Below are 16,899 nucleotides of genomic sequence, written 5' to 3'. Positions count from 1 at the left end.
TAGTCTCAAACTCAGAAATCTGACTGCCTCTACCTTTAGTGTGCTGGGATTAAAGGCATGCACCACTATCACCCAATGAAAATAGAATTTTTTATAGCTCCAAAGATTTATCAGGATACATCTCATCTTCTAGTTTGTTAGTGAATATCCAAAATGACAAACTGAGGAATCTGATCAAATAGACATTGCACTGACCTTTTTTTTTTAATTTTGTATAAGAGATTTTCTAGTTGTTTTACATATCAGCCACGGATTCCCCTGACCTTCTTATGTCCATGTGAAATACAATCATTTCTAGGTTTAAAGAATTTCTCTCAAAGTCAATTTAATTGTCCCAAGCACAATTAAAACTTTTCATTTGAAACTCAACATGCTGGCATGGCTATTATCACTTGCACCTGTTTATTCAGAATTTGACCAGTTTTTTTTTTATTTAAACCTATTTAGCTTATGTAGGCTATAGACAAACATTTATACTTAAACCCAAACTTCAAAGTAAAAGTAATACACAAATCCAAGGTATATTTCATCCTGAAAATAAACAGAGATGTGGTGGTATTGTGTTCCCCAAAATATTGTGTACCTTAATAAACTTATCTGGGGTCAGAGAACAGAAAAGCCACTAGGTAGGCGGTGATAGCACACACCTTTAATCCTGGCATTCCAGAGATAGAAATCCCTCTGGATCTCTGTGAGTTCAAGGCCACATTGGAAACAGCCAAGCATGGTGACACTCCTTTAATCCCAGAAAGCCAGCCTTTAATCCCAGGGAGTGGTGGTAGAAAACAGAAAGATATATAAGGCGTGAGGACCAGAAACTAGAGGCATTTGGCTGGTTAAGCATTTGGCCTGGTTAACTTCAGGCTTTTGAGCAGTAATTCAGCTGAGACCCATTCCGGATGAGGACTCAGAGGCCTCCAGTCTGAGGAGACAAGACCAGCTGAGGATCCCGCGAGGTGAGATAGCTGTGGCTTGTTCTGTCTCTCTGATCTACCAGCATGGACCCCAATAACTGGCCTCAGGTTTGATTTTATTAATAAGAACTTTTAAGATTCATGCTACACAGAGATTTTAATCTTTTAGGGTGAATAAATTCTGTAACTGGAATATTTCTAGGATAATTAAGAAAGAGTTATTCATCTTCTCTGAAAATCCAGCTTATGCTGCCCACTTAATGTAAGTTTAAGAGACTGTCATTAGCAATATTTCACAGATGAGGTGTGTTTGAAATTTTATTTATTGTTTTTTTTGCCTAGTTTTCCCCTCTTTATGGTTTCAGTGTATAATAAATATTTTAAAAATAGATGTTTTCATATAATATATTCTAATTATGGCTTCCCTTTTCCCAACACCTCCAAGATCCACCCCACTTCCCTGTCCATCCAAATCCACACCCTTTCTGTCTCTTCTTAGAAAACAGGTATCTAAAGGATAATATAATAAGATAAAACAAAAACATACAGACAGAAGGGAAGAAAAACAAAGAAAAGCCAAATAAACATATATAGATGCAGAGATACACATGTTTGTACACACAGAAATCCCATAAAAACATCAAACCAGAAGTCATAATATATACACAAAGGACCTATATTGGGAAAAACAAACAAACAAACAAAAAACGGCTTGATAAAAACTTATAAAAACAAAGAGCCTCCAAAGATGCTACCATTGAATTCTTCATCTTGTGCCCATCAACTACTGGGCATGGGGACTGCTCTTAAGAGTGGTTTGTATCCATATTGAGACTGTTGGAGAAAACTAATTTTTCATCTGCCAGAGGTTATCAATTAGAGATAACCTCTGGGTCAGGGATTGAGACTTGTGCTGACTTCCTCTCTCAGTGCTGGGACCCCATCTGGTGCAGACCATTGCAGGCCCTGTACATGCTGCCACAGTCTCTGTAAATTCATATGTGCTTCAGGGGTGCTGTGTTTAGAAGGTCTTATTATTTCCTTGGTGTCTTCTATCCCCTCTGTCTCTTACACTCTTTCTGCCTACTCATCCAGAGGGTTCCCTGAGCCCTGGGGGGAGGGATTTGACGGAGACTTCCCATTTAGGGCTGAGTGATCCAAGGCCTCTCACTTTCTGCACATTGTCTAGCTGTGGGGTTCTGTATTTGTTCTTTATTTGTTGCAGGAGGAAACTTCTCTGGTGATGGCAGAACAAGGCACTGATCAATGAGTATAGCAAGATGTTGTTAGGACTCATTTTATCAAAATGTTCCTTTAGCAGAATAGTAATATTTGGTTCTCTCCTAAGTCCCTGCCTGACCTATCTAGTCTCAGATTCTTGGCCAACTGAGTTAGTGTTAGGGATGGGTTCCATCTCATGGAGTGCACCTTAAATCCAATCAGATGTATTAATCTCATTTTTGAGGGTAAAACTCTCATGGTTTACTTCTCAAAGGCCTGGCCTCTTCACCCTACAACAATGAGCATTAATTTTCAAGAGGAATTCTGAAGGAATTAATAGTGCCTACAGTAGGACATTGCTGGGTTTTCCTTCATGTTTTGTGGTTACTCCTTGATTCTTTAAATTTGAATATAATGTGTTCTGTTTGTTGCACAAAGTAATTGTCCCAACAGCTGTAGCAGCTTAACCTACTTTCTTGGTTATTGGCAAAAAGAAATCAGTGGGAAAATCTACAAGTTTATTAATATTAATTATGATAATATGAAAAATCAATTATATGTTTTTGTCAAAGAAAATCAATCAAATAACATTTTGTTGACTACATGAATCACTTGTTTTTTAAAGTTAATTATTTAAAATTTTTCTAATAAGATATCTTTGAATGCTTTGAAAATGTTTATCTTTTCGAATATAGAAACCCAATTTCAAGTTCTTCATAAACATAAAATATAATACTTGTTTATAATTTGTGCCAAGTTAAGTATTGCTTCTGTTTGTATAGAAAACTGCAGCAGAGATCAGTAAAGAGAAAATGAAATAATAAATTCCAGGGAAAAATGTTTTGCTTTGCTTTTTTTTTCATTAGGTGAGTCATAGCAGTTGGATTGATTACTGAGAGATCTATCAGACAGGTGTTACAGAGAAGAAAATCCAACAGTATCCACATGCCATTTTAAAATGTCAGCTTACAGTCCTGCAAAATGGGAAGGCACTTGACACCAAGCCTGATGACAGGAGTCCAGTCCCTGGGACTGACATGGTGGAACAAGAGAACTGACTGCTGCAAGTTATGTTCTGACCTCCATGCACACATGCACACAAAATTAATGAATAAAAATATAATAAAAAAGCTTGAGATGAAGAAAATGATAGCTTCTAGAAAGCAGAAAGGGAAACATACTTTGTAAGATAGTAAAACAAGATTACTACTACTTAATAAACAAAAACCTAGTGTCTGGCTCAGTGAGATGGCTCAGTGGGTAAGGGCACTTGCCACCAAGCTTAATGACTTTAGCACAACCTCTAGGACCCACATTGTGGAGAGAGAGCTGCCAGTTTTACTCTGACTGCCCCCAAACAGGTATTGTGGCACATATGCATTCATGAACAATAAAGTAATAAAAAATCTTAAAAACTCAAGTCTCTGTCTGCATAGTCAGTCAGCAAGCAACTCAGTACTTGAATTACAAAAACAATTATAAACCATTTTCCTTATAGTCACCCAAGGACAGAGTTCCCTCACACTAGCAATCTCTGCCTTGATAACCTTTAAGAGAAGAAATGCCCAGCAAATATGCTATGTTTCAGTACTGATATTCCATTATTACAAACTGTAAAAATTCTCAGAAATATTGGAGGACTTAAAATAAACTCTTTCAGACTAATTATAAAAGGGCTTATTTACCACACAGAGAAACACTGATTCCAGGTTGCAAGAAAGCCAGGAAAAAGCTATCTGGGATGTCATTTACAGGATGTCATAAAACTGAAACATGGCTAATGAGCCCTTCACAATGGTTGGCATCATGCTCATTTCTGACTGCCTTATGGCACTACTTTTCAGCAAAGTCCATTTCATCCATGCAAATCTCGTTGCTCTCTGCTCTAGTACCAGCATTAGAAAACTCAATTTAAATCAAAACTAATCACTGCTGCCAGCTGCAGGGCACTTCCTGGCGTGCCTAACCCACCCATACAGTCCAGCATGACTCTGTGTCTTGCATCTCTCAGCCTTCCTTCAATTCGACCACTCTCTAATTGGCTAGCTGGGGATTCCACTGTCACTCAAGCTAAACCCCAGGCTCATTGAGGGAATTGGAAGCTGAGTTTGCAGTTTGAGGTTGGTTCCCCTGGTGTGTATTTCCTGACCTTTAACAAAAGGAGAAGAAAAAAGACATTCCTTTAAGTAGCCAGAGAAAAGGGAAAACGGTGCATGAAAATATATATTAAAATTCAGCAGATTATTTTCCCTGACAGGCTTCATTGTTTTATTTCCACAACAGTAGTTATAAAAAGAAATGAAGACCTGTCTTCACATTTTGCATAGGAGGAAAAGAGATGTGACATCATCTGGTAGCCCCTTTCAGCAACCATTGGCTTACTACTTTTAAAATAATCTCCTGTGATATAAAGAATATTTGGTTGATGGAGGGAAGTTAGCAAAACCTGTCTGTAAGTACCAACCCATGTAATTCAAGACTCCATTTCTGCTTCTATAGTAGGGCTACTGGGATCAATTTATTTATTTATTTATTTATTTATTTATTTATTTATTTATTTATTTATTTATTTATTTAAATTCTCAGAAAGCGAAATATTTCTGAATTGGTAAGTAAAAAATGCTGCATAAGAGAAGTTGTCTCCCAAATACATCATGAAAAACAAAAGGGGAGACATTATTACCTCTGTGCCACTGAATTTAAGCTTCAGTGATGATGGCAAAGGATGAGCTTGTAGGAACTCTAGCACTGTGAGAAGTGAGGGAGTATCACTAAACACCTGACACAAAGTCCCTGCTGTTAAGAGTTTCAATGTGTTTTAAAGATTTGTTTTTATTATTTTTAAAACCATGTATGCGTATAAGTGTATGCATGTGCGTATGTGCAATTTTTAGGTGCGGGTACCTCAAGAGGCCAGAAAAGGTAACTGAATTCACCACCACCTCCTAGGAGCTGGAGTTATGGGTAGCTGTGAGCCTCCTGATGTGGGTGCTGGAAATTGAACTCAGGACTTCTGCAAGAGATGTATGTGCTTTTAACCAGAGAGCCATTTCTCCAACCCCAGTTTCCATCTTTACAGGAAAATGCTTAAGTAGAAAATGTCAAGAGTTGTATATAAATTAACATATTATACCAAAGATAACTGATAAAGGGTTGCAGAAGAGATAAGAATTAACTGAGATGATTGTTCTTTGTAATGCTCCTAAATAATAAAATGTTATTTTTCAGCTCTCTCTGATCAATGGAGGGACAACTGAAAATTACCTCGCTTTAACCCTTAAATGACTCAAACTGGCTTAATTCCTGTTCGTTACACCTCTATTAAGCTATGACTATCATATTATGCATTCCCCATCACATATGATATTCAAGCCCAGCTTACTCTCTGGCTACAATGCTAGTAAATCATTTCTCAAAAACAGGATAATGATTTCTTTTTAGTGCATTAGGCATACGAAAACATGTAAAATTTTTATGTACAATGACCGTAATAAATGTATTCAAGTATATAGCCATGGAAAAATCATAGGTTTAGTTGAAGGGTTCAGTAAAGATAGGAAAAATATTTGGACCTGGGGGAATTTGCAGAATCTCATCATTTACTCCAGTGAAAAGCATTCTATGTTGTTTTCAAATGAAATGAGTGGCAAAATATGTAAAGTATGAACCTGAATCCAGATGGCTGAATAGCTGTGTAGATAGCTGTTCTTCAATACATATCAGTTAAGATAGAACGTTCATCTGTGCTGCCTGACTCTAAGGCTCTCAACTACTTTCCATATTTTTATTTTTCTATTTTTCAGTAAGCCAAATCAGTGCAAATGTAACTAGATATCACAAAGAACATTTGTCCTCTCCAAAGAATTTTGTTCTCCCCAAATCCTTCAGTTCATTTTCTTCCACTCTTTTACCTCTTTCACATTTAATCAGTGACTGAAACTTAACATAATATGGACCTTGTTTTAGTTCTCTACATCAGAATAAATTATGCAAACTGACATCCAAAGTGCTTGAAGACTTTGTAAAGAAGAAGATAAGGAAATACTGAAGACAAATCATATGGGATTTATAGGAGAGATTCTTGAACATCTTGACTTTTAATGAATATGTAAGGTTTTATGCAAATGAACATACACACAGTTTTTTATTGAGTCAGTAAGTCTCTTTTCCTGGATCTGATACTGTTAGCACTTGATTTAAACAGGAATATCTGGAGTAATTCAATAACAATTCAGCAGTTTAAACATACTATACAGATAGATATACTACATCTATATTCAAAATTTAATTTATGTCTGAATATCTTAAACAGATCATGATTATGCAATGTTTTCAGTACTGTAAGAAAAGTGAGCTATAACATATTTGTACTAAATGTTTCCTTCCATAACTATTTTCTGATATGATTTAAGCAGTTCCTCATTATTTTTTTGTAAGTCCTGTAATCCTCCCCCTTCAACTCTGATATGCACAGTCATCTCATACTTTAAAAAGACCAAACCGTAACTGCTGGCTCCTGTTCTTACCAACAGTAATGAAGCTGTTCTACATATAATCACATTTATTTTAAACAACTGTACCAATTTGCCTACAACTAAGGCTTTTTTTCTGGATCACACAAATTTCAGTACCCAAACTAGGAAAATCTCAGCCACACCAAGATGAGGAAGTTATCCTAGGCTATCATCCATGTTGTTTAAACAAAAAATCTTGGAGTCACCCTTGATTTTTGCTTTCCTAAATTCTCATGAAATAAATCACCAGTTGATATTTAAGCTTCCACTAGGAGAAACACCCCTGGACTCAAACCATTGTTGGTAAAGAAAACATCATGCTTTACATGCATTACTGTGATGCATGCTGGAATGTAATCCTTCAGCACTTCCAGTTTACAAAACTACCACTGAACGTCAGGCCAAGCATGGTCCTGTCTCCACTAACTTTTCTATCGTCTAATTTCATAGTACCTGTAAGTTTACCTCTATTGTTCAGTTGAACTATTCCTGCTTCCACAACATGCCAAGTTCTAGCCTATTAAAATTTCTGTGCACTACTGTTTCTATAACACACAATGATTTGTACCTGCTGTTTTGAAACTAACTATAGCTCTTATATACTGTAATGTTCCAGAGAATCTCCACAAAAGCTCTTGGATTACTTAATCTGAAAATCTGTTCACTGACTTTCCATCATATAATTGTAACTTAGTTCTTGGCCTAACAACTCTTACAGATATGTTATTTATACTTGTTTTCTACTATCAAATTAATTTTTAAAAGATGCATAACTATACATGCACTAAGAACAAAAATACCTAAAAATATATGTATGACTATATCCAAGGATACTTGCAAATCTAGTATCAATATACCTTCAGCTAAAAATTACATAATTTACATTATTTGTTTTCTTCATCTTCTATATTTCTATTATTAATATGTAAAGCTTTCATAACTTCATAATCAAGTAAAATTGAAATTAAATTCATTACAAGATAACTTTAGTTATCTTGTGATTAGATGGCCCAGTTGTCTTACTCAGGATGATTTAGAAAGCCAGACTTTTCTTTTCTGTGCATACATCTATCATGATATTATAATTTTTTTTTTTACTTTGAAGGGAAGTCAGTGTGCCCATGTACCTGTATGTGAACTCTAGAGGAGGATATCATATGTCTTCCTCTATCCCTGTCTGTCTTTCTGCTGAACCCAAGGCTTGCCTTTGGTCCCGGCTGGCTAGCTAGAGAGCTCCTGGGATCAGCCTGTCTCCCACTCCCAGTGCTGATGTTACAAACATACATAACCATTCCCCTCTTTCTATGTGCACACTTGGGATTCTAACTCAGGTTCTCATGCTTGAACTGCAAGTGCTCTTACTTATTCTTGTAAAAAAATCATTTATTTAAAATCCATGCATCCTGCTTTCTATGTTCTAACATCTGATGTGGCTGCAGCATGTTTTGTTTTTATTTTTATTCTTCACATACATAATATCCTAACTGCATTTCCCCTCCCTCTAGCCTCCCAGCCTCTCCCCCTACAACTCCCACCTCCTCTAGATCCATTTGTCCTCCATTTCCAATTGGAAAAAAGCAGGCCTCCCAGTGATATTAACCAAACATGGCATAACAAGATGCACTAAGACTAGGCACAAACCCTCATATTAAGACTGGATGAGGCAACCCAGTAGGAACGAAATGGTCCCAAGAGCAGGCAAAAGTGTAGCAGGAATCTTAAAAATTCTTATTAATAAAATCAAACCTGAGCCAGGTGTGTGGTGAACACTGGAAGATCAGAGAAACGGAACAAGCCACAGCTACCTCACCTGGCCAACTTCTCAGCTGATCTTGTTTCCTCAGACTGGAAGCTTCTATGTCCTCATCCCAATGGCTCTCAGCTGAACTGTGTTGCTCCAAAGCCTGAAAGCTTAACCAGCCAAATGCTTAACCAGGCCAAATGCTTCTAGTTTCTGGTCCTCATGCCTTAGATACCTTTCTGCTTTCTACCATCACTCCCTGGGATTAAAGGTGTGAGTCACCATGCCTGGCTGTATTCTTGAACAGATGGATTTCTGCCTCTGGAATGCTAGGATTAAAAGTGTGAGTGCCACCATCTTCTGGCCTCTATATCTAGTGGCTGTTCTGTTCTCTGACCCCAGGTAAGTTTATTAGGGTGCACAATATTTTGGGGAACACAATACCACCACACAAAAGAGTCAGAGGCACACTCAACTCCCATAGTTGAGAGTACCACAAGAAGATCAAGCTATACACCTGTAACATATATACAGAGGGTCTAGTGCAGTCTCATGCAGGCTCCCTGGCTTCAGTCTCTGTGAGCCCCTGTGAGCTCCGCTGAGTTGATTCTTTGGCCCATGTTCTCAGTGGTGTCCTTGACACCTCTAGCTCCTAAAATCCTTCCTCAATCTCTTCTTTGGGGTGCCTTGTACAACTTCTGTCTCCCCAATCTCTCCACTCTTTATTTAGTGCTGAAATTACAGTGCAGATTTTGAGACTATTTTTTCTTAAGCCACAGTCTTCCTCATGTGCACCTAATCCAAATGTAATGCAGAACCCTCTAGTCTTGCCCATTCTGTTTAGCTTCCTAAAGTTTCCATTCTTTCTTTGCTATCTCTCATAGGCTACCTATTCTTCAAGTATCCACAGTTTAATTCCCCAAGATTGGAGCAGTTGGCATATAGGTTTCATCCTGGCCTCACTTTAAAGTTTGTATCTTGCCGGGCAGTGGTGGCCCATGCCTTTGATCCTGGCACTTGGGAGGCAGAGCCAGGCAGATCTCTGTGAGTTCGAGGCCACCTGGTCTACAGAGCGAGTACCAGGACAGGCTCCAAAGCTACACAGAGAAACCTTGTCTTTAAATAAATAAATAAATAAATAATAAAATTTGTTTCTATATATAATTGATTAGATAGATGTTCTGAAAATAAAAATCTAAACATACATCAAGAAATTGTCTGAACAGCCATAAATTGAACATTGTTATAACTCCATCTAAGGCACAGGGCACATCACAGAAGAAGACTAAATGAAAAAGTTTCAGGATGGAGAGTAGACCTGAGAATTGCTATCTTTTGGGTATGACATGGCTACTATACTTAAGAACTCTCAGCAGTGATAGGTTACTTATACATTAAGAGCCAGTCAACATTCCATCATGGATTGGGGAGTAGTTCATGCTGCCCTAGTCCTCAATGTTGAACTATTGAGAGTTAATGGTTGCAAAAGTAGGGGGAGTGTCATTTTATCAGTAGTGTAGCCACTGGTAAGTTATCCTATAAATGTTCATTCAAGAACCACTAAGTAAAAATTTGTGCCATAGAAAATGACATGAAAGTAGCAGAGGAGGAATTATAGGGAAGAAGACGAGTATCAAGAAGAGAAGGAGAGGCATGAAAGGGGTGAAAATGACAAAAATTGTGATGTATATCCATGGATGTGTCAAACTATTTTTTAATTTAAAAATTGTCTTGTCACCAGGCGGTGGTGGTGCACGCCTTTAATCCCAGCACTTGGAAGGAAGAGACAGGTGGGTCTTTGTGAGTTCGAGGCCAGCCTGGTCTACAGAGTGAGTTCTAGGACAGGCTACAAAGCTGCACAGAGAAACCCTGTCTCAAAAAAAAATCATCTTATCTAAGAAAGAGCTTGCAACTTTTTGGCCAAAATACTTTGTCGTCTTTTAAATTATAACAAATATATAAAACAAACTGTTTGGGAAGATCTTTGTATCCTACATTGTGTCTTATTATGGATGTAATTATACTCTATCTGGATTACGTGTTTCAGTGTCTGCCATCTTTACAGTGAGGACAGCTGTGGGATAATGCTTTTGTACACTGATTTAATAAAATGCCGATTGGCAAGTAGACAGGCAGGAAGTATAGGCAGGATAAGCAGACAAGGAGAATTCTGGGAAGAGGAAGGCCGAGTGAGGAGATACCAGCCTGCTGTCCAGGGAGCAGCATGTAATGGCACACAGGTAAAGCCACAAAAAAATGTGGCGGCATATAGATTAACAAAAATGGGCTGAGTTTAAATGTAAGAGCCAGTCAGTGGGAAGCCTGAGCTAATGGCCAAGCAGTTTTATTATACACCTCTGTGTGTTTACTTGAGTCTGAGTGGCTGAGGACTGGATGGGACACAGGAAAACCTTCAGCTATAGAGGACATCCTAATTGCACTAAAGAAGCAGGCCTTAGGAAATGAGGGATTCTCTCTAGCACCTAAACTCAAGAAGCACACCCACCACAAGTCCAGTGTTTGAAGATGGTTTCAAGACTGCCCTTTCACCAGGCACAGACTAGTGTCTGTTTTGACCTGCATCACTACCTACTTTATCATGGGTCAGTCTGTGCAGGTCCTTGAAGCATTTAGACTTAAGTGTGCTAACTTTCACACCAGCCTAAGAGGCAGAGACAAGCCCTTAACTAAGAAAAGGAGAGAGAATACTACAACATGGCAAATAGCACCATGGAAATGCAAAACATTATGTTATGACAACTCTGTGCCACAAGATTTGATAAGGAAGAAACTGACAGCTTCATGGACATATGGTCCTCTTAAAGACCAAACAATGAAAAAGCAGAAACAGTAACAGAGCAGTAAGATGGGGCTGGCGAGATGACTCTCACCACTTACCAGAATCAAATTAAAGTTGATGAAAGACTTAAATGGGAAGTCTCAAACTATAAAATCATCAAAGGAACGTATAGAAGAGTTGCTTTAGGGCCAAGGAATGGACAAGAATGTATAGGGAAACATCCCAAAGTACAGGAAATGGGAGCAAAAATAGACAAATTAGATGACATCAAACTTAAAGCTTCTGTACAAAAAGCAGACAAACAGTAGAGAGACAGTATAGAATGAGGGAAAGATGCTTCCAAAATATACAGGTGAGAGGTAGTTGATATCTAGAATATAAAGGAAGTTCAAAGCTCAATTACAAAATAAGAAACCAACTTAAATGAGCAATAAGGCTAAATACACATTTCTCAAAGTAAGACATACAAATGATTAACCTTTATCTGAAAAATGAGAATAGTAGAAGGCAGAGGGTGGAGAAAGGTTAATCAGTGGGTACTATGATACAGTATCATAGAAATAAAAATTTTACGAATATTAATGCATAATAGATCAACTAATAACATAAAATAATATAGTATATATTTTTTAAGACAGGGTCTCACTATGTAGCCCTACATAGTAATTCACTGCATAGATCATGGTGGACTACAACTCATAGAGATTTATCTGTCTCTGCCTCCAGCACTGAGATTAAAAGTGCACACCACTATGCCCAGCCAATAGTATATATTTTTAAAAGCCTAAAGAAATATTTTTAAGGTATTCACCAAAATGAAATAACCAATGCTTAAGGAGAGAAATGTTAGTCATGCACAGTGGCCCATGCTTTAATTGTAGCACTAGGGAAGGAGATGCAACAGGATTTCTGTGAGTTTGAGGATAGCCTGGTGTACATACTGAGTTCCAGGACAGCCGGAGCTGTGAGGAGAGATGTTGTTTAAAAAAACTATAAATAAATAAATAAATAAATAAATAAATAAATAAATAAATAAATAAATAAATACATGTTCAGTCTGATTTTAAGCATCATTCAGTGCATACATTATCAAATCATTAAGTGGTATCCTACTAATATGTAGAATTGTTTCTTATGCCATTTAAAATAGTTTTCCTAATTATAATAAAATAGAAATCCATTTCCTAAGCACTATTAGGGATCAACAGGTAAAGAACAACACTAATAAGGATAACAAGATACAAAACACAGCATAGTGAAAAGGATCATTTGGTTGAAAATCTAAGGTACATGACAGAGAGTTCTATTAATCCATTGTTTATAAAAGTGAGTGATAATAAGAACACTGTAAAGCTGTATTTAAATGGGCATCAAGACTGTGATACACTTTCATACCTCCAGTGTCAGGAGAGATAAATAACTGTGCTCCAACAGAGGGGGTAGCATGGAAACAGTGAGGCCAGCCAGGATCAAGGGGAGGAAAAATTCTATGTAGCAAGAAGTCTAAAACTTCAAGGATTTTTGCTGAGTTTGTATGCAGCTTTTCACCTTCCATCTAAAGCCTATATTATACATAAATTGAAAGATTACATCAGCATGATTATTAATTATTGGATGATTATACTCTGTTTCATGTGTATTTGCCAGCTTGTCTCTACTGACATAGCAACACATTTTTTATTTCTAATTATGCTACCGACATAAAAACCAGAAAGCAAAGAGAACAGATGTGTATTCCACGGGATTTAAAGATTAATCTATCCTCCATTGCACCCACTTAGTTTCGGGCAGGGAGAGAACACTTGCTAATGAGTCAGATGATTACCAGCATTGAATTTATTTAGAATTCCATGTGTGAGGGTGGACTGGGAGTGAGTACTCTCAGAAATGGAAACGTGAATGTCACCCTTTCAACGTTATTAAAATTAACACAGGCTGACAGCACTTTGCCTAAAAGAGGTTTATCAGTTGTTACTGTTATAAAGTACAGCTTCAAACTAGATGCTCCCTAACAGGCACTAATCTTATAGGTGTTGTTCAGCTGCCCACACAGCAGAGGTATACAGTATAAAAAGCAGAAAGGGAAATAATGTCATGTACTTGGAAACTCTATGACAAGAATTCTACTGCCATCAAGAGCATCTTTCCTTCATAGCAGGTTAAATGCATCTCTAATTCAATTTAGGAAACACTAAAGCTTTGCTGGAGAAATAGCCATACCAGCTCCCCAAAGCATTATGAAATACTCTCTCTGCACCAAACAGCAATTTATTTCAGAACAACAATTTGATTTTTGACATAAACTGAGCAATCCACTGAAACAATTGATGTTGCTAAACATTAATTTGTGATGACTGTTAGGAAGATGCACACATAATGATAATCAAGCCTTTCTTCTTTTGATTTCCAATTGTAACGTTTGTGTGGTTGGTTTATTTTAGTGAACAAAACACTACACATTTATTATAAGTTAATAGTCTTATCTGTAAATGTTATGCAAGACTTTTTCCTCTCTGAAATTTCTAAATCCAATTCAATTTCTAAATGTTACTATAATTTCTGCCATTTCCCCAACAGTCATCTTACATCTTTGTAAGAAATCTGCTGACTTCCAAAATTGTAAGGACACTTGAAAGCCTGAAGGGGATTCAAATTTCCACTTCACTTGGTATCTAATTATAGAGAAGCTTTGGTAATACTCACTGGTGGGCAGGTACAGGGGGGGAAATCATTAACCTTCCCTGAATGAATCTTACATATCCCTGAATAAAACCTTTGATCTTTAAGATCATAAAGTCACAGAGCTAGAGTACAATTGCTCCATTTTTTCATCATGTTTACAGATGCTAACATTTGTCTGTGGATTCAGATGAAGATTTTTGAGGTTAATGATTCTGGCTCTCTCACAATGGTGCAACTAGTCAAATCCAATAAGGAACACACATGTTGTTTACAGCAATATTGTTGGGAAGATGTAAGTAAGTTCTATGTTTCAGTAACAAAGAGAGTAGACCCAGGAGTCCAGAGTTCTTTCTTCTAATCCTAGCTTTTTTTTAGGACCCTTTGAGTCAATATTCTTTCATCTTTACAACAGCGACCTTCACTTCTATTTCACAATTGTTGAGATTAAATATTTACCTATCACATATTTGGTATTATCATGAGAAAAACTAATTCACTGCCAATATGGTGCTAACCCAAGAAATTATTTAATCAATCATGTGATTATAAGAGATGATTAAAGGGCAAAATTCAGTGTCAGATGATATCCAGTACACAGGAAGTTATTTTTACAGGCATATAATCAATGTCACATATTCTCCATCTTCAACATGTACCGTATAGCTTCTCCACCACTTGAAAGCAAGGTGCTCTTATTATAAGCATGACAAATATTTTCAAATTGAATAATTGAAAATACAAATTACATGGCATTAAGAAAGATAACCTGGGCAAAGATCTAAAACTGAAGAACATGAAACAAAAGAGGTAAAAATACAAAATAAAAATTACAGGAGAAATGGTTGACCAATGGTTTTATGACTGTTCGTTCCTTCAAACGCCTTCAGGAGAATTTTGAGGCACCAAAGCAAGTTGACAGTGGATCTAGGCATGTGAAGCTCATAAAATGAGTTTTCAGTCATACAAATCAGGAGTTCAAACGCATTTAGAAGCTAGTTGAAGCCGTGTGTGGGCTAAGTTACTCTAGTAGTATATATTGGATGAGAAAAAGAGAAAATGATCAAAGTTAGGATCATAGGTCAGCAACAATGATTATAAAGAATATATAGATATGCAGAAAATGCATGAGTAGTTTTCTTTAAATCTTAGGAGAACAGGATTTTAATAGGCTATAGTAAAAAGGTAACAATTGGACTGGATTTGCTGGTTATTTTCTTTTTAAAAATGAGAGTGGTGGTTGTTTTTCTCTTCATGGGGAATAAATTAGAAAGGAACTGTGGGAGTGAAGTGTAACATATCTCATGACAGTTCTAGTTAGTCAGGAACAATGGCTGTAAATATATTTCCTGACTATTTCTTAAGCCTAGAAAACATTCAGTATAGAAAAGGAAAAGATAGTCAACTACAAGGGAGAAGATAGACAGTGTAAAAAGAGAGTGGAAATGCCTCTTAAAAAACAAACTATGAGCTCCCACTAGCTTGGGTCAGCTATTTCTGTGGTTTCTCCCATCATGATTCTGACTCCGCCCCCTTGCTCTTATAACCCTTTCTCCTTCTCTTCAACAGAACTCCATGATCTTGGCCAAGTACTTGGCTGTGGGTCTCTGCATCTGCTTCCATCAGTCACTGGATGTAGATGACAATTAAGGTAGACACCAATCTGAGTGCAGGGGAAGGCTAGTTCAAGAACCCTCTCCACCATTGCTATGAGTCTTAGCTGGGGACAATCTTATGAGTTTCTGGGATTTTCCCTAGCTGCAGATTTCTCCCCATCCCCTTAATGGTACACTCTGTCAAGACATCTCTTTCATTGCTCTCCCTCCCCATCTCCCCCTATGTTCCCACCTCCCATTCCCTCCCCCTCTATTCCTCCCTCTCAGTTTACCCAGGACATTTAAATCATTTGCCCTTCCCAGGATGATCCATGCATGTCCCTCTTAGTGTCCTCTCCTTTACCTAGCTTCTTTGGGGTTGTGGATTGTAGCCTGCTTATCCTTTGCTTTGTGTCTAACATTCACTCAAAAGTGAATACACACCTTGTTTGTCTTTCTGGGTCTGGGTTACCTCACTCAGGATGATTTTTTTCTAGTTTTATCCATTTGCCTACAAATTTCATAGCTGACCCAAGCTAATGGGAGCTCATAGACTCTGGACTGACAGCTGGGGAGCCTGCACGGGACCAAACTAGGCCCTCTGAATGTGGGTGAAAGATGCATGGCTTGATGTGTTTGTGGGTCCCCTGGCAATGGTACCAGAACTTATCCTGGTACACGAACTGGCTTTTTAGAGCCCATTCCCTATGGTGTGATGCCTTACTCAGCCTTGATGCAGGGGAGAGGGGCTAGGTCCATCCTCAACATGTTTGCCAGCCTGTGTTGACTATCCAAGGGAGGCCTTACCCACTATGAAGAGGGGATGGGTGTGGGAGGTGGTAGGTGGGGAGCAGTGGGAGAAGAGGAGGGAGGGGGAACATGGGTTGGTATGGAAAAGGAAAGAAAAAATTTTTAATAAAAAATAGTATATATATAAAAAAACAAACTAAATTCCAAAAAGATGTGATTCCCTATGACTCTAGGAAAGAATCAGGAAAATATTATACTAAGGCAAATTTGAAAAGTGTCAGAGAGATACACCCTAATAGTTCTTGGTCATCTGCTAGAAGTAACATTCTTTTGAACACAGTTCAAACAACATATTCTTACTTCAACAGTTTGTGATCCAGTAAGAAGTATTAAGTCCTATCCATTAGAAAGTTGAGGGTCAATCACAGTGAACCAGATGAAATTATCCAACTAGAGTTAAGGAAATTTTTATAGCTTGAAATGTGCTCACAGGCACAAAGAAGACTAGAAATTGACAATAAGGGACTGGAAAGATGGCTAGTAGTTAGGAGTACTTTTCCACAGGACTCCAGTGTGCTTCCCAACACCCATATTAGAGTCTCAAAACCACCTGCAACTCCAGCAGATTCCATGCCCTCTTCTTAACCTCTAAATGTACCCGAGCTTCCAAGCATATACCCCACAA

The 16,899-nt window shown here is 37.7% G+C and overlaps 1 protein-coding gene across 3 annotated transcripts in view; it reads right to left on the bottom strand.

Annotated features, from left to right (window-relative positions):
- The window catches only part of LOC102911433 (melanoma-associated antigen B18-like), a 545,146-nt gene that overhangs the window by 196,443 nt on the left and 331,804 nt on the right, over positions 1 to 16,899 (bottom strand). The gene's annotated exons all lie outside the window — the stretch shown is intronic.

This window comes from Peromyscus maniculatus, chromosome X (genome assembly GCF_049852395.1).
Source record: "Peromyscus maniculatus bairdii isolate BWxNUB_F1_BW_parent chromosome X, HU_Pman_BW_mat_3.1, whole genome shotgun sequence".
NCBI classification, from domain to species: Eukaryota; Metazoa; Chordata; class Mammalia; order Rodentia; family Cricetidae; genus Peromyscus; species Peromyscus maniculatus.
The sequence above is the reverse complement of the archived record's forward strand: the minus strand, read 5'-3'. Positions and strand labels throughout refer to the sequence as shown.